Source organism: Ambystoma mexicanum, chromosome 9 (genome assembly GCF_040938575.1).
Source record: "Ambystoma mexicanum isolate Mex_15411 chromosome 9, UKY_AmexF1_1, whole genome shotgun sequence".
Lineage (NCBI taxonomy): Eukaryota > Metazoa > Chordata > Amphibia > Caudata > Ambystomatidae > Ambystoma > Ambystoma mexicanum.
The window spans coordinates 1,499,564,349-1,499,586,644 of record NC_090931.1 but is presented as its reverse complement, the minus strand read 5'-3'; positions in this window follow the sequence as shown (position 1 = coordinate 1,499,586,644).

Sequence of the window (22,296 nt, the reverse complement as noted above, 5' to 3'; positions counted from 1 at the left end):
TAATATGGGCCTCAATACGACCCTGGCGGAACGGGTTAAAGGGTGCCGCAAAAGGATGCAGACCCGTTAAACCCGTCCTGCGACATTACAAGGTCCCCAGGCGTGCTTCCGGGTCCCACGAGGGGAACAGGGAGCAAACAATGGGCCAACTCGTAATCGGCCCGTTGTTTGCTCCCTCTCCCATTCAAATGAAATGGGAATGGGTAAGATCCGGGTCCGGGTCCTTGGAGGGAGGAATTACCGGGCCCTCCTCATTCTGGGAACCCGGACCCAGAGGCGATTAGCGACATGGCTACCACCCAGGTCATAATGAGGCCCTATGTCTTGTAATCATACAGTGATAGCTGCCAGTCCGGAGGTCCATGTGCCTTAACTCGATTAGGGCTAATGATGTTCACTTTACAACCAGCAATATCTCGAAGCTGAAGGTCAAATTTTGAATCTGTGGGTTTATCCCCAGATTGTGATTCACACGTGCATTTGTTATCAGAGGCTGAGGTTCTAGCATTAACCCTTTCATTAGTGGGAGTTTGGGGTTTAGCTGCTGGGAGTTACAAATATTTGATTAAACTAGCATGTTTAGTTGTATAAGCACTGAATCATACTTCTCAAGCATTAGAAGAGTTGCTCCTTGAAGTTATTAGAAACGCAACTTTGCAAAACAGGGCTGCCGTTGATTATCTCTTGCTGCAACATAATTTGGGCTGTAACGCAGTTGAAGGAATGTGTTGTGTCAATCTAAGTGACCATTCACGATCCATTGAAAGTCATATTAGAGGTTTAAGGGACCTCATTTCCCAAGTGTCTCTAAATCATACTGGGAATTGGTGGGATTGGTTCTTTTCCTGATATTGGGGGTACACTGCATTATGCCTTTGCATGCATTTGCATTATTCTGGCTATTATAATAATTGGTTGTTGTTGTATTCAATGTATTCCTAACTTGGTTCTAATGTTTCGTCAGTTTCAGAGACTGGCTCCTCTGCCACTGGGCTATAGAAGATAAATATCCAAGATGGAATTGTCATGCTTGAGCTAAAACGTGGCGCTGATGCGCAGTGCATTCTGGGGGCACTCAGAGCTATAAGGGATATTTATTCCATGCCTCAGTGAAAACTGCACTTGCTTTGCTAAAAGACATGCTTTCAATGTTATTCGTTGCTGAGCCTGGTATGCAGGCCTCAGTCAAGGACATTGTGCTGGGAAAGCTGGTTTTGTTATGTCTTGCTCAAGATGAGTTATGGAATTGTTTTCCGTGGTGCTTTAAAAGAGGGAAGCTTTGCTCCTTGGGGTTTACTGTCGGTTGACCCGGCCGGCAACCAACAGTCACTCAGAAATGCGCAAGCGCTAATGCCAGAAGGTTCGCGAAATTGCCACCCCTTTTTGAGGAGGGCATATATGGGAATCTCTGGAAAGGTCAGGTGGAAAAAACACAAAGACCTCAGTTGGAGGGGGGACGCCTTGTTCCGACCTTCCTGTGGGCTGTTGTGCTCTCTGCCTGGCTGTTACCGGGGTCTTCAAGCCGCTTCTAGCGAGATGAGGGATTCAGTTACGCCCATGGTGATGTATTTTCTTTTGAATTCTCTATCTTTTCTGTGATTTATTTCTGTTTTATCACTTGTTGCTTCTTAGCTATGAATAAATAGCCGTATAAGTGCTCATTATTTTGCTAACTGCGTATCTGGTTGTGAGTTATTGCTCCGTCTACCTGCGTTCAAAGTATTTTCTTTGCTCTGCAAATGAACTGGTGATAAATAATTGTCCGTGCACTCTTGGCGGGCAATACAGGCCTCTACCCCCAAGCTTCTCCTCCTTGGAGACTTCAATATTCACCTCGACTCTCCCCCCCCCCCCACAATGCGGCCTCTGGGCTTTTCTGCCACCTCTGTGACACTCTTTGCCTCCGGTATGATGCACTCAGCCGGACAAACCTTGGATGCTCTCATCTCTGCAGACATCCCCATCTCCAAAACTCTCATTACTCCTATCTTCTGGTCTGATCATTCTCTCCTGTCGTCTCACCTGGACTTCCTGGGTCCCCCGGCTCAGCCCCCACCCACACTGCCAGCCTCTTTCTCTGTCATTAGACCCATGAAGCGAGTGTCAGTTGCTGTTTTTGCCGCCACCTTCACTCCCCCTTATATTACTGCCATTGACTCTCACTCTCACACAGCCCGTACTAACCTTCAACTCTCCATCTCCAGCACTCGTTGTCCATGAAACCTGCCTCCAAGTGCAACTCCTGGTGTGACTCCGACCTGGTCTCTCTGAAACGCAAGTTCAGAGCATCCGAGCAAAAGTGGCAGGCTTCAAGCACATCATCTGACAAACTAGCCTGCCGCCTGTTCTAAAGGCAATACACGCTTTCCATCCACTCGAAGAAGAGGGCCTATACCCAAGCCTGCATCTCTTGGGCCACTAACAACGCGGCTGACCTTTTCAAGATCTGCAAGGAACTCGCCAATCCTACAGCAGTCTCCATTTCTCCTCTGCCTTCCTTAGCCCTCTGCACTTCTGGCCTCTCACTTCATTACAAAAACTCAGGACATCCTGTTCCCCTCTCCTCTACACCTCATCCTTCTCTCTCACCTGCTCTCAGGCCTCCCTTTGCCCCCTGTCCCTTACAGTCCACTCTCCTCTTTCTCTCCAATATCACATGGTGAGGTTTCTAGTCAATTCCGCTCTATGAAAGTCTCATCCAAACAGGCGCTCCTCTGCTCTTCCAGAACTATCAACTACAACATTGTCTCCTTTGCTCCAGCTTTGGCTGATTTCTGCAATCACTCCTTTGCCGCTGGATCTTTCCTGTCACTCCTCAAGCACTCCCTTGTGCACTCCCTCCCCAAAAAGCCTTCCGATGACCCTTCCCGTCTGGCTAACTACCACCCTATCCCCATTAACCCCTTCCTGGGCAAACTGCTGGAGAAGCTAACTATCTCCCAACTTATCCACCACACTGAATGTGTTGGTTGTCTCCACAACCACCAGTCTGGCTTCAGTGCTGCCAAATGCACAGAAACTGCTCTCCTGAATACCCGTGAACACTTGCTCTCTAATCTCGAATCCGACTCCCCTTCTGTTCTCCTCCTTCAGGAGCTCTCCTCTGCCCTTGATATGGTCAATCATGCCACCCTTGGGATCACGGACCTGGCTCTGGACTGGTGACCTCCTTCCTCTCTGAATGACCTTCCCAGGTTCAACTGCCCCTTTTCTCTGCTCCATCTCACTCTCCACCTATGGTGTCACACAGGGCTCTATTCTCTCACGTTAGCTTTTCAACATTTACCTTGCCCCCTTGGAACATTTGATCTCTGCCTTCTCTCCCAATGTACACTGTTATGTGGACATGCAACTCTCCTTCAAGCTCCCCTCCTCTGCCTCCTCCTTTTCCTCTGTCATACCCGACTGTCAGTCTGCTATTCAGGCATGGTGCACTGCTAACGATCTCTGCCTTAATGCCAGTAAGATGGAGATCCCTCTCATTAGGACTCCAGCTCCCTCCTTTCCCCCTACATTGTGGCCACCCTCCATGGGCCCCCTCTCCACACCCTCCAGCGAGGCAAAAAATGTTGGTGTCATCTTCGACTCCCCTCTCCTTCTCTCCTCACCTTGCCCCAGAAACTCTGTCTCCAGAGCTCTGGCCCTCTACAGACTGGACTACTGCAACAGCCTCTGCCTCAACCTACCCACCTTCTCCCTTCACCCCCTTCAACTAATCCAGAATCGTACTGCAAGACTTATCCTTGGCTTCAAGCCCATGGAAGGCATCTCTCCAGCCTTACAATCTCTCCCCTGCTCTCGGTTGCTGCAAAGACTCTGCATCATCCACAAGGCTTTCTGGGGCCTGGAACCCTACTACATCCAACTCTCTCTCACTAAATATCGCCCTGCTAGAGCTCTTCAGTCTTCTAGCTCCAACTCTCGGCAGATCAGATGCTTCTCCAAGCAGAGATCGCGCTCCTCCACAGGTGCCTCCCTCTGGAATGGCCTCCCTGTCCCTCTCAGACTTCCGCCGGATCTCCATAAGTTCCGGAAGCTTCTCAAGATCCTCCTTTAATCTTCCTCTTTCCCTCTCCCCATCCTCTGCTAATTCTACCCCTCTGCCTCGACTGGCTGCCTGGTTCCTTCAGATTCTTACAAGTCCCTCCCCTACCAGTCTACCCCTGTACCTCGTCTCCTCTGACCCCCCCCTACCTGCTGCACTTGCCTTTCTGGGCTTCCTCCCTCCTTCACCAGCCTGGCTGGGCCTGCATCCACTTAGCCCTTCCAGCCCGTTTCTCGCACTGATGCACTCTCTTTTCCCTGTTTTTTGTCCACCTGGCATCCCCGGGCACATGCTTAAACCTCTACCACTCCCTCCTCCCCTCTCCCCTGCACTTCTATTATAATAATAAGTCATTTATAACGTGCTGCATACCCAGAGGTTTCTGCACTTGCACGATCTGAATGTCACAAGGCCTAGTAGGACCGTTCTGTTTTTATCATCCCTGCCCCACCTTGTCTTGCTGCGCCTTGAAACACATTGCGTATAGATGCATTATAAAAACCCAATAAATACATACATCCTCTGGAACTGTGAACACCATCCATTCAAGATTTCTGTTGAATGTATGCCTTTTGTTGAACTTGAACATTTATGCACTTTTCAGGCCAAAGACATGCCTTTTAGCACTTTAAAGTTATTTTAGTGTGGGAGGGCTAGGACAGGATTTCGGGCAAAGGATATTTCTGATTTGGTCATCTTGACAACGAACAGACCCTTTGTTTTTTGGTTAATAATAATTATTATTAAAGGTAGGGAAAATACCTCCTAGATTAGGGACAGTGAGGCCTTTTCCCAAACCGTTTTATTATTCAAATAAAAGTTTGTATCCACAAACATACGTCTTCTTTGTCCGCGTCTCATTACTGGTTCCTCACAGATGCCAGTAGGTTTTCCCAAAAGCTCACAAAATGCACTAAGAGTAAACTCAGGGGCAGCCCCCTCCTTCAATATAGACGAGATCAAAATTGAATTGGAATTAAAAAATGTCTTGATAAATACTCTGAAGATTCGATTTGGCCCACTTGATCCAGTGTTTACTATGTGCATTAGTCCCTGCTTGATCATGAATAACAGAAAAGCAGAATCGAATTGTGATGCTGCCACCATAGCCCCATGGAAATTGGAAAATGATCATGAAAAACATTATGTTTCCCAGTGTCTCGGGAGGATAGCTCAAGGGCAACGAGCTTGCCCTGGAAACAAGACGACACGGAGCAACACAGGTTCGATCCGGGGGTCCGCGCTTAGAAACCTCTTTGTATTAAGCACGTTATAAATAACCTATCATATCATATCAAGGTTTTTAATTCAGAGATCAGCTGCCAGTATCTCGCCGTAAAACAAATGTAAGCTACTGTTGAAGAGCCTGCATGATTTTCAAAGGTTATGGCTCCAGAGATGTCAGGGTAAATTCTGTGATTGGCTGTTCTCATGCCCCACTCAACCATCCAAAGACAGTTCAAAGTGCCACTAGCACAAGTTTGCAGATCCACCATCTGTGGTTTCGGGATCCTCAAGACCTGATCCTCCATATCCTCACAAATTCCATCTGGGAGCCCATTTGCCATTGTTACATTGAAGTCACCGCCCCATTATTGTGATGCAATTTGGGCCAGGTGCTAATGCCATTTTACTTTCTACAAATTCTTTGATGTTTAACAAATCGTACTGGATCGGACTTGTGCGGACTATTATATACGTTAAATATAGTTATATTCACCGCTCTGTTCTTTGCGATTAGCCTAACCATTTGGAGGCAGCTCATATTGGTATCTATGGCCCTGACTTTACTTGTAAGGGGACTTTGCTTGTAAGGGTAACGTTCATGAATATCACTAAGCCCCCATATCATCTCCCCTTATTGTTCATACTATCAGGTCGTAAAACCGTATCCATCTAGAAAAAGGCTTTCCATAGCCCAGGTCTCCTGCAAAAGAATTATGTCGAATTGTTTCGATTGTTTTACCATGTCAGGATCTTTGAATTCAGATGGTGCACCAGCAATATTCCATGAAGGAAATAAGGTAAATGGCTGAATATTGATTCCACCCATTTCTTTTTCAATTTGATTATGGCCGCCATCTATTTCACTCCCCAGATCGATTATCAAATTAGATGAGGAGGTTGATGGTATTGCAACGCTCCTCCTCTGTCAATCAATTTTCTCACACGTTGAGATAACATCAAAACGATTAGACAACTGAATTGATCCCCTGCTGTGACACACTTCTTGGCTACCCACCATCATAGATTTCAATACAGGAGGGCCTAACGGGCCAACCTATTCAGCTCTAGACCATTGGCACTGCAGTCCTAATTGGCAAAAATTGGCCAGACCCTCCAGATTCTCTACTGTTGCAGAGGTTAAGATGGAAGAAGTAGGAGAGTAGGACCAGCCAGCTGGCTCGATCTGGGCTTGAAACAATACAAAGATCTACTAGGTTAGAATTAAGTAGATGTGTTAAAATAGATAGCCGGGCAAAGGTGACCACAATACCATCTCCACTTAAAGTCTTTTTGGAGCCCCCACCCAGCTCACCCTCCTTGCCATCAATATTAAAGGAGGGCTGAGTTTAGCATTAATCCAGTGCAACACTGTTAATTAGTGTCTCAGTGGATTCATACACTGTACGTGATATTGGAGCATTGACAATTACACCAACTAGTGAACCAGCTGCAGGTGAAAGGCCAAAAGGTCTCCTTTCTTTCACCCTTGGATGAACAGGTAGAATCATCTTTACATTTGTATCCCCGTTTGTGTCTTCTAGAAGTAGATTCTACACATTCTTTATATGGTTTTCTGCTTCAATCAATACCTTTTTCAATATTTGATGGAGAAGGGGGTGCCCTCTCCTCCAAAATAAATAACTATATCTACCAGGGTGCAGTTAGAATCTGGGTGTTTATAAATTAAACAGCCGCCATCTTTTTTTCCTTTGCTGCGAGAGATATCCGTTGTTATACCCCAGTTTATCAGAAAAATAAAAAACACATAAAAAAGCCATTTGCAGGTCAAATAACAGGAACACGCCATCAGGCTAAAGGGGGGATGGGGTAAGAGGTCACCAAGTGCAATTTCGGAGTTGGAGGGGGGCTAGGGATCAATTTTGCAACACAAACATTTTTCCCATACCCGCAAGTAGAACCTGGGGTATAACCGCAGCTAACCGACATTTCAACTGAAACTGTGTTACAGAAATGATGAGTGTTGTGAGTGGGACAGGGAGAGGGCAGGGAAGGTGAGCAGGACATTGGGGGGGGAGCAGGAAGGCATGAGGGGGCACTTGATGTGGGCCTGCAAGGGCAGGGAAGCATTTTCGTTTTTTCAGTTTTTCCTGATAAACGCGGGTCTAAACACTACAATACCTGTGGGTAGCTGTAGACCATAGTACAAATACCCTTGGGTACAATATACCTGCGGCTATGGACAAAAAGGTGAAATATACTGTGGGCACAGCCAAAGGCTGTGTGTGGTCACTGGCCATCGGTGAAGGCCATGGCTAGTGACACTGTTTGTGTTTTAATAGATACAGTGGGAACGGCCGAAGACAATGGCTAGTGGTCTGGTAGCATTGTAAAATATACAGTGGGCATGGCAAAAGGCCATGGCTAGTGTTCTAAAAAATAATGGCCACGGCTGAAGGCCATGTCCAGTGGCATGAAAAGAAAACTATGGTATAACAAAACACTTGAAATTCAGGAAAACAACTTTAGTTGAAGGGCCGTTAAAGTGAGTAAGACATAATAACAAAATCTGGGGGAAAAAAACATTCACTTAATTTATAAATACCTATATGGTCATAGGCTGTGCAAAGGGAGCGAAATCAAGGTGGTTTTAGCAGATTTTCAGGGGATTTGTTCAAGATTTATTTTTCAGGGGATTTGTTCTCATATTAACGTCCCTGCAACTAAAGTTTATTCCCTGAATTTCAAAAGTTTTGTTACTATGTCTACTGTACCTGTGTGGGCTACAGCACTGGTGGTCGTCTCTCGTTGGACCCCGGCTTTGTCCCTTTTCCTCCAAACGTCATCACAGTGGAGGAAGAGGTTTAGGGATGAGGGAACCCCTTCACCCCTCCTCCTGGCTTTTCTTGTATCCAGCATTCAGACGCCGCCCCAGACCTAAGACAGACAGAGGGAGGGGCCAAGAGGTCTTCAGGGTGCTTCATGTGTCCGATTTCCCAGTGCCCCCGAAGCATTCTGAAGGGCAAGACTAATGCTTTTCGCAGAGCTTCACATGAGCAAAGGCATGGGTGTTCCATTTGCCTGCCTTCACCCATGTACTGTGTATGGCCGAAGCAACACCATAAGTCTTTGCATTTGCAAAAAAAATCGAAAAGGTTTTTATATTCTTTGCAAATACAAATACTACACTTGCTTTATTTTGTAGCGGGTAAAAATAAATCAATCAATCACACGCTCCGTGTTTGAAAAGCCTTTTATTTTGCTCTGCGGACCTGGAGGGACCCGAAAATCAAGGGCAGAGCACCACCCTAGCGCCCCCTATTTTTGAGCTCCCACTGACTTGTTTAAGTCGATGCAAAGCCAGAAGGTATCGTCAGGTTTGAACATCAGGATAGCGCATCTCCAGCATCTTCTTGACTTCATCTTCTATCGCCTTCTGGCATGCTTCAGGCAGCTGCTGATGGGCTAGGGGACTGATGAGCCTTAGGCCTTCCTGGGTGGCATGGACAAACACCCCCCAGCTCTGTGTCAGGTCCCCATTTTCTTCCTTCCGAACACCCAGCACAGGAGGAGACTCTTCTGTAGACCAGTTGGAAGGGAGAAAACACAGTTACGCTTGCAGCATGTTCTGGGCAGCTAATAGGGTGGAGGGCTGCAGCTCATCCCAGTTCCTGGTGGTGTCAGATTCCAAATTCTGGAGAAGGTGCTGTAAGGTCGGGTTAAAGCACTCCACCATTCAGTCTGGGGACAGTTGATGAACTTGTGAATTTGTTTATTTATTTATTTATTTATATAGCGCCCCACACCCGGAGTTATCTGGGCGTATTACAGGTTGGTTAGGAAACTGGACGTGAAGGGGGTTCCCTGATCAATTAGTATGTCACTTGGGAAACCCATCTTGAAGAAAAAGAGTATCAGGTGTTTAACCTGCTTTGTGTGGCGTTACTTTTCAGAGGAAAGTCTTGGTCGCACTGGGCGGCGTAGTCGATGGATGTCAAAGATATAGTAGTTCACGGCCTTAGAGGGGGCCTTTGGATCCCAGGATATTCATACCAATCCATTAGTAACTAAATACAGAAATCCCTTTCCCAACAAAATATAGGCCTCCTAATGATCTTCCCACTTCATCAGAGATTGCTGAGCCGATGACCGACCTTAAAGAGAGGGTCACTGTGTTATGCCATAGAGCCTTCTCCCTAGAAGCGGGGGCACCTTTTTCTGGTACGGCTTTGGTTTCATGGTTGAACAAGAGCATCCCCCTGTAGTTTGGATCAAACACTAACGTGCTGCATCAATGCAGCACCATACGGCCAAGCCACATTTGGGAGGGATTCCAAAATCATGGGTGTCTGACTATAATCCCTGGTCCTTCAGGCTATACAACATATATAAAGACAACAATATAGACCAGTGGATGGAGGATGACAGCATGTATTTATTGTTTCTCATATATCGATAAATATTTTTTCACATCAATTTTCTTTTTATTGTATATAAATCTTTTAAAACAAATCAATTTACATAAACCATTTTCTACACAACATTAGCACAAAGTTTTTCAACTCACGTACCCATCTCCACCATTCATTCACGCTCATCTCATTCCATCTACACACACTTTCCTAAATTCACACATAAATGACCGTCTAACATTGGTCAGCATCAAGAATTCTTAATTTCAACAATATTTGGTTCCCTTTGCCTGTTCTCAGGTAACACAATCTGTATATAAATATTCCCACAGATATCAGGTCGACACGTGTTTTGGCTGTCAGAATTGGACTCTCTATGTTATGTCCATTAATTCATGCAACCTTCATCAGGACAAAAACAGGAAACTCAATATGTCCTGTTTCACACAATAGGGTGAGCCACACCACCTCCATGAATCATTTGTGGGAGCGACACAGACGTGATGGACAAATCCCAACTTCACTCGTATGCCTGGCCAAATATTTCTCGTCTAACTTCACTTTGCAGGGGGCACCGATTATTGCCTCAGTGCTGCATATCAAATACATTTCCCTCTCACGTAGTGATTAGAACCCAAACCAGTTCATTCACTCTCACATTCCATGTTTTCTTATCCAGCCAAATTCTTCTTAATTTGGAAAATTGACTTCTCATTCATTTAGTATTCTCTTGCCCGTAATTTACCAGCATATGGACTTCCCATTCAACGTATTAGATCCAAATAAGTATTAATCTTTGTTTATTAAATACAAAATATGTGATATATAAGCCGTCCCAGATCTTTGCAAGGTCAGGTTTGTTCCATCTGCTTAACGTTGTTGAGGATTTCTCTTTTTTCAAGCTAGGTGCAATACACTTGCATTACCCCCCTCTCTTCGCTGCAGCAGTCAGCGCGGCCCACATTTGAGAGGGAGATATCAATACGTTCTGTTTAAAAGTGCTAACCTTAGGCTGGTAGAGATAGTGGATCAGCCTCTCGAAGAAATGTCCACGGTGTCCTGGTTGATTACATCTAGACTGTGTGGGAAGTTTGATCATTGATCTAGCATGAATCAGCCTGGTGTGAGCAGACTTCCATCACAATCTTTGTACATGCCATTTTGACAACATCAGTTAGGAAGGCCACACAGGATACACAAAAGACCAAACTTGGAAGATGCACGACCAACAGTTTATTTGCATCCACAAATTTAATGGTGGGCAAAACACCACAAGGAAAAAGGAACCAAGTCTCTCACATTGGGTGTGATGACTTCTCAACTTTGTACTATGCATATTAATAAAGGTACGGAATCACAGCCACCCCAGACAATTATTGAAATACATTATAATGCAGCACAAGTGGAAGTCACACCAATGTACCACCCAACATGTAAACAAAACACATTTTAAGCAACATTAATTAAACTGCTGCCCATCTTCAGCAATTGAGCAAGCTCTTGTAAAATGGTTTCTGTATTAACAGAGGTTTCACCAGGATGTACTCATTCTACATCAGAAATCACAGGACTGGCACCACAGCCCCTCCCTACAATGTATTTTTAGACAATTGGTTGAACCTTTGTTTGTGCGCGCTAAAATTATTTGCAGTTTGTTTCTGCCTCAAGATTCACAATCCACTTTGTTTATATGTAGATTTAAAACAAAACTCCCTGTATTGTTTTGAAAAGACTCATTTTTAATAGTCACCCAAACACAGAATATATTGATCACCTGGGCAAAGTGTCCTTGGGAATTATGGGAGACACGCCCTCGGGTGAGACATGGTATCCCTCCTGTTCCGATAGACCCCTACCCGACATCCCCTCAGTTGTCATGGGATATTGTAAAGAATGTCCCATCATACCTTCCTGTAAAGAAAAGGCTAAACCATAAGGGAAAACAAAGACCATCCCTAAAATATGACATGAGATTTACCCCTCATTCCTCAAAAACCACATTTCAACAACCCTACATTCAAACCCCTTTTCCTGACAGAAACACACAACATTTTTATCCTTTTCTTGTAGAACACCACAACTCCCATAATCCCATTCCCCTATTGAAATACACAAGGACTGGGACGCGGAAGAGGCACTCTGGATGCAGTCTTTGTTGTATCCTTGTGACTCAAATCTATCTTGAATGAGTTTGCCTTCTGTCCTATATGTTTTGTCCTGACTACAATTCCTTCTTGCCCTCGTAAATTCTCCAATGGGAATTTTTCAAATTGTGCTTTTGAGGTGGCAACTACTCGCCTGTAATGTGGCGTTAACCTCTGTCCTTTTGATCTGATAAGAACGGAACTATGTTCTTGAGAAGTAATAGGCATGAAATAGAATTCAAACTCAAGGAGCAATAAACGAAACCGTGCGCCGTAACCAGTGGAATATCACGGGACAAGGCCTGACGGGAGCAAGCTCCAGGTTTGCCGGAATTACGTCATTAAATGTGACAATTAAGCAGGGGGCGGTGGGCGCAGCAAATAGTAGCTGCCAACGAGGAACAATGCACAAGGCAGAACTGCGAGTGCGATCACAGGACCTAACCTAACAAGGTAAGGAGTCGTTTCTGGCACCACCGGTAATGTTGAACGCTCTAATATAATGAGCGTAGGCACCCTAGTTTGCATTTAAAAGTCACTGTTCAACTGTATTTTCACAAACGTACGTCACACTCACGCTCTGGACAAGTTCTGATTGTACCCGGAAATCCGGATGTCTCAACGCTACCTACTGACACAAACCGATGATCTGACAACATTAGCACGCCACGCACAAACGCACCTCTCACTCACGATATTGCAGAATGGGAACTAATGAACGCACACTATCGGAATTGCGTAGATTAGAATGTTGTCATAATTCTAGACATAAGGTTGAATATGAATAACCATATTGGCACACTTTGGCATATAAAAATATAGTCAATCTAAAAGTTGACGAATCAATGTTATAATAGAATGACATTGCGCAGATTAGAATATTGTGAAAATTCGAGATTTGGGGTTCAATATGAATCACCCTATTGGGACACTGTGGCATCAAACACAGTTATTATCAAACTTCAAGAAGGTAAACTGAATTTGAATCACCATATGGCATACTGTGACAAAGAAACAGTTACTAACTGAGAGTCTTACAAGACAAGGACATACTCATCCGTGCCAAACCGATTGTGGGATAGCATTCCTTAAAAAGCTACAAAATACGGCACCTAAAGAGACATCAGGTTCTACGCCCAAACAAAATGCAACATTATTGATTTGGCACACTACCAATAGGTAAGAAATCCCCATAAAGCAGGCACCGCACAAGGAACTTTTCCACTGAACACACCAGTGGCAATGCACCCATGCTAACCTACTAAGCTGTATGGTTAGTAAGGTCAACCCAATTTAAGCACCCGCAGTAATGCTAATGATAAGTAAGAAGGGCATACCACACCTAGTACTAATGCAGATCTGTAGAAGCACCTCTTCGGCTAAACCAGGAAACTAAAAGCACCACAGGCACAGGGAGAGCACTCTCCCAAACTGAACATTAATGCCTAACAAATTCCCACCTCTCAGGGAAGAATATACCGCACAACAAGTATCAGAAACCTGAATATCAAGCTACAACCACCATATAAGGAAATTGGACATCAGGAGAGCCTGAATGGCTCTTAACAACTTGACCATCCACATTTGAAACGGCTTGGAAACACCTTACCTGAATTTCAAGGTAGGCCGTGACATAACCGAATTATTTTCGCAAGGATTAGACTTGCCAAATAATTGATGATATGGAATGCAGAAATCCATACTAATACCCCTCATTCTCCTTTCCCATCTAACTCCCATCTAACTCCTCAGAACCACAGAAATGTGTCTACTCAGCATCATTAACTACCAAGGAATAGAGAAAACTGTTATTGTTGTTATATGAACACTATGGGCCTCATCACGAGTTGGGCGGTAACGCTGCCGCTATTACTGCCGGCGCTATTAGCCCTACCACCAAACCCCCCTGCGCTATTAGCGCCGGATCATGGGTTTGGCAGAACGGTTAGTGCCCATTCCTCATTAGGCCCAATGGGGAAAATTCACGCTATTACCGCCGGCGGATTTCCCGCTGGTGGTAATAGTGCCAAAAATCGGCAAATTTGCTGTAGATTTTCCGCCAAGGCCATGAACTGGCAGACCCTTAAATGCGGTGGTAATAGCTGATGAGGCCCCATGTCTAGTGAATGCAAAAAGTACTTTTTTTTAACTTTGGTTTTTATTAGCCTTTAGTGAAACATAAAACAGAAAAAAGATTATTACAATAACACCGATCCCCCCCCCTTTCGTAGATTTCCATGAAACGATATCTTGAAAATACGAGCCCAGGAGTCCTCTGATATCTCCTCCCCCGCCAGACCACTCCAAAACCCACGGAAACCTCTCCTAGCCTGGAGGTCATGGGTGTTTAGGACTGTGTACATACTGGAGACCACGCCTTTTCTAGAGGTTGCTAAGTCAAGGAGTTTCTCGAAGGGAGTTAGTTGTCTTTGCAGATTTAGGCCCCATGCAGGGTCGTTGAGGATGCCCTTAAAACGGAGGTATTCGAAAATGGAGAGGGTCCCGCCTCCCAGTCCCTCCCGGAGGTCCTCATAACTCAAGAATTCTCCCTCCTTGAACAGCTGACCCGCCCATTCCAGACCCGCATCAGAACAACGCTGAGATTGTCTAAACCCTCTGCTGCCCAGTTTCAGGGGGGGCCCCCACAGGGTGGTCATAGGGGACGGCCAAGAAGAAAGATGGGCTGTTCGGGGGCAATCCCTCCAGATGTCCCAGAGAACACCCAGGGTCGAGTGGGACAATACTTGTTTCGGGATAGACCTGCGAGGGGCCCACAGGAGGTCGCGGACTTTAAGGGGGTGGACATCCATGTCCTCCAAATATGACCAATATGTCCGCAAGCCTACCTTAATGTGTTCTAGGAGGACCCGCAGTTGTGCTGCGTGATAATACAATTGGAAGTCTGGGAGACCAAATCCCCCCTCCTCTCTTGGAAGCGTCAGGGTGGCCCTTCCGAACCTCCGGGTTTTCCCCTGCAAAATGAAGTCTCGGACCCCCTTGTGCAATTCTATGAAGGTTTGAGCGGGTACCCGCATAGGGAGGGCTGTAAAGAGGTACAAAAGCCGGGGCAGTATATTCATTTTGACTGCCGTCATCCGACCATACCATGAGAGGATCATACCTCCCCATCTCCTCAGGTCAGAGGTGACCTCGGATAGCATGGGCTCGTAATTGGAAGTCCCCAGCTCTGTTAAGTCCCTAGTGAGGAGGACACCCAGGTATTTTATGGTGCTCTTGCCCACAGCTATCCCGTGAAACCTGACAAGGGGGTCTAGTACCGGGTCCACTAGGCGCATCGGTAGGAGGACAGACTTAGCAGTGTTAATTTTCAGGCTTGAGAAACGCCCGAAAGAGCTGACCAGGGACAGGAGGGGAGGGATTGAAGAGCCCGGCTCCACCAGGTATGCCAGGATGTCATCGGCAAACAGGGAGAGCTTGAATTCCACTTCTCCCCTTCTAATACCCCTGATATCTGGGTGAGACCTAACCGCTATGGCCAAAGCCTCCATTGTGAGGACGTATAGCAGGGGGGAGAGAGGGCAGCCCTGTCTAGTCCCTCGGGTGAGGGGGAAGGATTCTGACAGCAAACCGTTCACCTGGACCCTTGCGGTAGGGGCTCTATAGAGGGCGGTAACCCAGCTCCGGATGTGTGTCCCAAAGCCCATTCGTTGGAGGAGAAGGGTCATGTATCTCCACTCTACTCTGTCGAAAGCTTTTTCCGAATCCAGGGACAGGATGCATGCATCGAGATTTGAGTTTTGGGCGAAGTGTACCAAGTCTATCGTTTTGCGGATATTATCCGATCCTTGTCTGCCCCTAATGAAACCCACCTGGTCCCCGTGGACTAGTTTCTGCATTATCCCCTCCATCCGCCCACCCACCACCTTGGCCAAGATTTTGACATCGATGTTGAGCAATGATATGGGCCGGTAGGACGAACATTCCCTCGGGTCTTTACCTTCCTTGGGAAGGACCACTATAATGGCTCCCATCATGGTGTCGGGGAGAGTGCCCCCTTCCAAAACCAAGTTGAAAACCTTCGCCAAGTAGGGAGACAGGGAGGACCGAAACCTCTTATAGAAATACACTGAAAAGCCATCTTCCCCCGGGGAGGTCCCCACCTTCATCCCGCTGATCGCCTTCTCCACCTCTTCCTCGGTCACCCTACCCTCCAGCCCCTCTGCCAGCTCCCGTGGAAGGGACGGTATCTGTATGGAGTCGAGAAACTCCTCAATCAGGGCGTCGCCACCGTCATATTCGGAGGCATATAATGACTCGTAGTATTGACGGAAGGCTTTGCTTATATGCGGGGTGTCATAACCTAGTGTTCCCCTGTTGTCCCTCACCTCCCGCACCATCCTGCTTCTCTGGATCTCCCTCAATTTCTAGGCCAGGATCCTATCCGCTCTGTCCCCCTTCTCATAGTATTTCTGTTTGACCATTTGGAGGCTCCTCTCCGTTTTGTGGAGAAGGTCCTTCAATTGGAGCCTGTAGTCCTCCAGGGTGGCCACGCCGTCTCGCTCTAGGGTCTGTACCGGGGAGCCCCCCGGTTGCAGACGCACTATTTTCTCCCTCAGAATTCTCTTCTGGGTCTCCCTTTCCCTCTTCTGTCGGGAACCTATTTTTATGAGCACTCCCCTTAGGGTCGCCTTAAAGGCGTCCCAGAGGGTGTGCGTGCCCACCTTCCCGTTGTCATTGAACTCGAACTCTGTAATGGCATCCAGGACAGTCTGGGCATGTACCTCGTCCCTCAGAATGGCATCGTTACATCTCCAGCGTCCCCTCCGTTCCCTACACCAGTCCCCTGCCAGGGTGACCCTTACCAAGTCGTGGTCCGACCAGGGGACGGGGTCTATCCTGTAACCCGCTATGTGTGGTCGGAGTACCTCATCCACGAGAATATAGTCTATCCTGGAGAAGGCTTTGTGGGTGGAGGAATAGTATGAGAAAGAGGGAGTCCCTGCTCCCTCCAAGCGTGTCCACCAAGCTCAGGCCCTCATTTATCCTCTGAAAGCAGCGTGATGTGGCGTCTCCAGCGGGTCTGGGGTTTTATGCACCCACCCGTTGTCTATCTTTGGATGGGTCTAGGACCATATTGAAATCACCTCCCACCACCACTGGGCCCTGGACAGAAGTTTTCAGCCTTTCCCCCACTCCCTCCCAGAATTGGGCCTGGCCCTCGTTTGGGGCGTATACTATCGCCAAGGTTATGGGCGATCCCTGTAGGGAGCCTCGTACGAAGAGGTAGCAGCCTTCAGGGTCCCTGAGGATGGAGTCTTTCTCGAATCCCAACCCCCTAGCGATCAGAATTGCAACCCCTCTTTTCTTTCCTTTGTGGGATGCAAAGAATATCTCCTCGATACCGCCCCCCCGCAACCTGGGCTCCCTCCCCCTCGCCCAGTGTGTTTCCTGCACGAAGAGTAGGTCCAGCTTAGCCCTCCTAAACTCTCTGCTGATTAGGGATCTTTTCGTGGGGGTGTTCAGGCCCGTACGTTCAGGGTTCCCACCCCTAGGGCCGGTCGGTCGTCAACCATAGTCGCCGTCACCTTCCCCCTTGGTCACCAATGTCGCATGGTCGCTCCCTCCCTGCTCACTGTGTTTTCTTGTTTGGACCTTTTTGAAACATTTCCCCAACTTACCCCCCCAACTCATTCCCCGCCCTAAAACCCCCAACTTGTAAACAAACCCCCACCCCCCTCCCCGGTGTCCAGCCATGTAGTTCTTCCATTTCTGGATTTTTGGCTGGACCACCAGCGGGTTCCCCCCGGCCAGGCATCGATTACAAAGCGCGCTAACGTGAGACGCCCCCCCACCCCCCGAACGTCCCAGTTTGGGCACTCCTGAATGGTACTTCTCTCGGTTCCCACTGTTATGATCGCCCCTATGCCCCCTTATACTTGCAGTTCGAGGAGGTTCAGCAAGCAAAGCGTCCCCAGAGTCCTCCTGTTTTCTAGTCCCGATGATCTGCGTGGGGCGATGGTGTCACCCCTCCGAGTTGGCACGGTCTTCCTCCATTGGTGTTGGTAGTGTGTTCAATTTCTTGAACTTCCTTGTGCCGGTTTTCCTTCTTCTGGAGTTGGACTGCCCGGGGGTGCCCCTGCTGAGCGCTTCCGGACCCACTGGTCCGCTCCAGGGGGCGGGTACACCCACATAGTCTTGAATAGCGCCCCTAATGTCTTCTTCCGTTACCAGCATTGTGCGTTGGCCTGAATATTCAAAGGATAGGGAGAAGGGATATCCCCATCTGTAACAAACGCCCTTCTCTTTCAGTTGTTGTGTCAGGGGGCGGCACATCCTTCGTTTAGCTAGGGTGTAAGCCGAGAGATCTTAAAAAATGGAGATTTGTGCGCCATTATAAGTTATCGCTCCGCCTTCCTCGCAGCCTCCTGAACTTTGGCTTTCTCAGTGTAATAATGGAAACGGGCCAGAACCGATCTGGGGCTCCCCGACCTTCCCCCGGCCCTGTGCACCCGGTTGAACGTGGGTTCCGTTGTCATTTCCTCTGCAAACAGGAGGGTGATAATGTCTCTCACCACTCGGGTCAACACTCTCTCCGTCTCGCCATCCGTCTCTGGGATCCCAAAGAACCTTAGATTGTTCCGCCTCTCCCTATTTTCATAGTCGTCCATGATCCTGGCTCTCTCTTCATCCCTCTTTTCCAGAGCCGTAAGCCGTATGTCGAATTGGACTTCCTGAGATGTAGAGGACGATTGATAATTTTCCACTTGTAGGACTCTATCCTCGATTTTGACTACCCTTTGGTCCAGTTTCTCGAACTTCTGGGCAATGTCGGATCTCATTTCTCTAATCTCCTGGAGGATGGAGGCGAAGCCTTTTTCCATCGTCATTGCGGGTTGGCCTGCGGATTCAGGGTGGGCCATGGTTCCGGAGACAGTGGGGATCTCGGTAGTGTTCTCTGTTTCTTGGAAGCAAAACGTTTGTAGGGCCTTCTTCCAGCTCATGGGGTGTTGCTGATCCCCTGCTGCAGGGTTCGCTGCGGTCCGGGGGGGCCGTTGGGGGGAATGCTGTGCCACCCCGGGACCAGTCCGTAGTGCGTCGCGCCAGTGGGGTTTGCAGGCGATGGATTGTCCGCTGCGGGGGTGGGGCAGCTCTCCGGGCGGGCACTCGCCCCGCCAACTGAGGACGGGGGCCTCTCACCTGGATCGCGGGCCGCCTGCGTGTTCAGGTTGGGCCGGGGGCCCGATGATGTGAGGGACGCCAAAGGTGTGTCTCAGGTCACTTGAGCAGTGTGATCGTGGGGTCTCCCTTCAGGTCCTGAGTGCTTATTGCCCCCCAGCTGCATGGTGCATTGTGGCCCAGTGGGCCCCTGGAGGTGTGCTGCGCCGGCCCAGGGTCGTGTTATTGTGGGTTTCTCCGGGGTGTGGGCTTTGGCCCTGCTGAATGGTGGGGTAGCCCCCCAGGTGGGCACACCCCCGCCTACCGTGGACAGGGGCCTCTCACATGTGCTGCCTGCTCGCTGCCCCCCCTGGGGCGGTGTCCCCGGGGTCCCCCGTCGTCCAGCGGGTTCTTGCTCCGGGACCTGGCCCTGGGGGCCTCCTCCTGCTGTGCCCACGGCCGTGGGAGTCTGCTCCGCCGGCTCTCTAGCTGGGGGATCCCCTTCCTCCGGCCAGACCTCTCCGGGGGGAAAACGAGAGAGGGTCCCGGCAACACCAATCTTTGAGGGGTTGTCTCTGGGCGGGCACACGCCCCGCCGACCTCTGGCGGGGGCCTCGCGCCCCGTGCAGGAGCCCCAGGCGTCCTCCGTGTTCTTCGAAGAGTGGGGCCGCCCCCTCACACACCAGTAGATCCTGCTGAGTCCTGCGGGTCACTACCGGGTGGGCGCACGCCCCACCGGTCTCAGGCAGGGGCCACGCACCCGGGACGGCAGCCCCAGGACCCACGATGTCCACAAGTACTCCACGGAGGGGGGTGGGGTATGTTGCTTGCCGCGGGGAGGAGGGCCGTGGGCCCGTTCTGTATGCACTGTTGGCAGGGGCCTTTTCCAGCACGGCCCTCTCTCCCGTAGTGTGCGTCTCCACTGCTGGCGGGGGCCGGGGCCGAGACACGGCCAAGAACAAGGTTTAGGGGGCCCCTCCCCCGCGGGCGACCAGTGGTATTAACTCTGGCCGTCGAGCGCCTCCCCGAGCCAGCAGGCGTGATGGTGGGGGGTGGGGGCTCCCGGGCCCGGCGCCGCCACTCCGTCAAATCCGGGGCCCTACCCGGGGGAATGCACCCCCCTCCCGGTCGCGTACGGGCCTCCGACGCTTCTCGCCTCCAACTCGGGGGAAGTGCAGGGAGGCCGCCACCTCAGTTGGGCGTGATGGGCCCCCGCTCCGAAGGTTTTTCACGTGGGGGCCGGGGGGGGGGCGCCGCAGGGGGCCGGGCCTCTCTGCGCAGGCCTCTTGATCTGGTGGGCCGCCGCCCCTCCCCCGGCCCTGAGGCCGTTCAGGTCTCTCTCTGCCTTTCTGCCGCGGAAGGCCGCGGCTCCGGATCTTCGCCTCCCGAGGGTCCCCAGACGTCGCTGTTTCGCACAGCTGGGGCCCCGGGGGTTCACTGGTTGCGACGGCTCCGAAGTGCACCGTGGGGGATTTTGGGGGGCTCAGTCCCCGCTACAACCCGGCGTCAGCAGGAGCTCGGGAATCAGGCAGCCATTGCCTGTGCGCCCCCTGGTGGCCTCCCGCAAATAGTACTTTGAAAGATTTAATGTTGGTATAAACCAAGCCCAAGGAAGGTTGAAATACATGCACGTGCCTCTTAGTGGAGTTATGTTGGCACCACCTTAAAATTAGGCACACAATTGAAAGGAACATGAGAATATAGATAAGTTAAAAAATTGTAACTGTGACAATGAGACGGTCAGGCGGTTGTAAATTGAAATAATAATCTGGTCTTTATTCAGACTTAATAAGGTTGAGAGGATTGTAAACAACACAAAGTCTTTTCTTCAAGAAGTCTTCCCTTTCTTCCTTCTTGTGGAGTAATGTTTTCTTTTGCTTCCTTGTAGGGCACGATATATGGACCTCTGGCAAGTCTTGTCCTCCTAGTCTTCATACGCCAAGGTGCTCCCTGTAGCTCCTGTCTCCTCGTCTGGTCTGTTATGCAATGAGAGCAAGAATGAACACACCTTCTCAACCCTACTAGTTGTTTATATAGGCAGCTTTCAACTGGCCAATCAGGTTCTACTTCCTCCCCCAGTCTATAAGAACCCTCCCAGGCCCCGCCCCCTTATATCTGAAAACATGGCGTCAGGTGTTCTTCCAATGGTCCTCCTGCCTCTGTTCCCCTGTATTTATTCCAAATGCCCAGGTAAGCGTAGTGTGGTAAAAGGGGCGGGTTATGTCTCTGTGGTTCGTGTGGGAAATTGTGCAGGTTATGATATCCTTGCTTGTTAGTTTGTTGACACGTGAGCCGTGTCTCCGTGTAGTGGTTCACTTTCTGCCTTCCCGCGGCCGAGTTGTAAACACCCGTAGTCCGGACACGGAATCGTGGCTTCGTAGCAGCATGGAGGTTCATCCCTCCTCCTTCCCTCTTGTTGTTCCGGGTCTGCCCTGCAGGCCCCTGTTGGCCACAGGCTGCCCGCCGCCATGTCATTAGGGCCGGGGTCTGCGTATCCGCATGTTGGACCGAACAGCCGCGGAACTGCTATCTGACAGCGAGCCGGCTGTTCGGGTTCAGTATAGTTGTCCCGTGGCTCTTCCGCTTCACTGAGTACAGCGGTAACCGGATTCTCCACAGGCTGTCCCCACCACTCTCTCATTAAGGGGTCGGGTGGCTCTTTTTCTCTAGGTACAGGGGGAACGGGGTTCTTGTCGGGCTGGCCCCACCATTCTCCCTTCATGGGTGCTTTGGTTAGTTCCCCTCCCGTTTTCCGCTGTCACTGGGGTCTCCTTTTCCCATTCCCTGGGTCTTTGTTGATCGTGTACACTCTCCGAGCTGTCACATACACCCCCCGAAGCCTTCAGCCGATCGGGCTGATCAATGTTCCTAGATAAGTAGTCCGGGATTAACTGAAAAGCTGCTGGCTTGTGAATGGTTTCAAAAACAAAACTCTTGTAGAGTGAGGAACCACCTCAGTACGCATTGGTTGGAATCCTTGCGAGTAGCCAACCACTGCAGAGGGGCATGGTCTGTGAAGACAGTAAACTTGCGTTCAACCAAATTGTACCCGAGGGTCTTGATTGCCCACTTTATCGCCAGACACTCTTTTTCAATGGTGGAATAACCGATTTCATGAGGCAACAACTTTCGGCTAATAAAGGCCACCGGGTGTAACTCGTCTTCATCACCTTGGGAGATAACGGATCCTAAGCCTAGTCCAGAAGCATCTGTTTGTACAAAAATTGTTTACTGAAGTCTGGACATCTTAGTACCGGTTGAGCTGCTATGATGTCCTTGAGTTCCTAGAATGCTTTATATGCCTTGCTATCATTTAACAAATTCCCAGTGTAAGTAGATTTAAGCGCTTCTGTCAAAGGACTGGCTATGGAGGAGAAGTGAGGTATGAACCTAC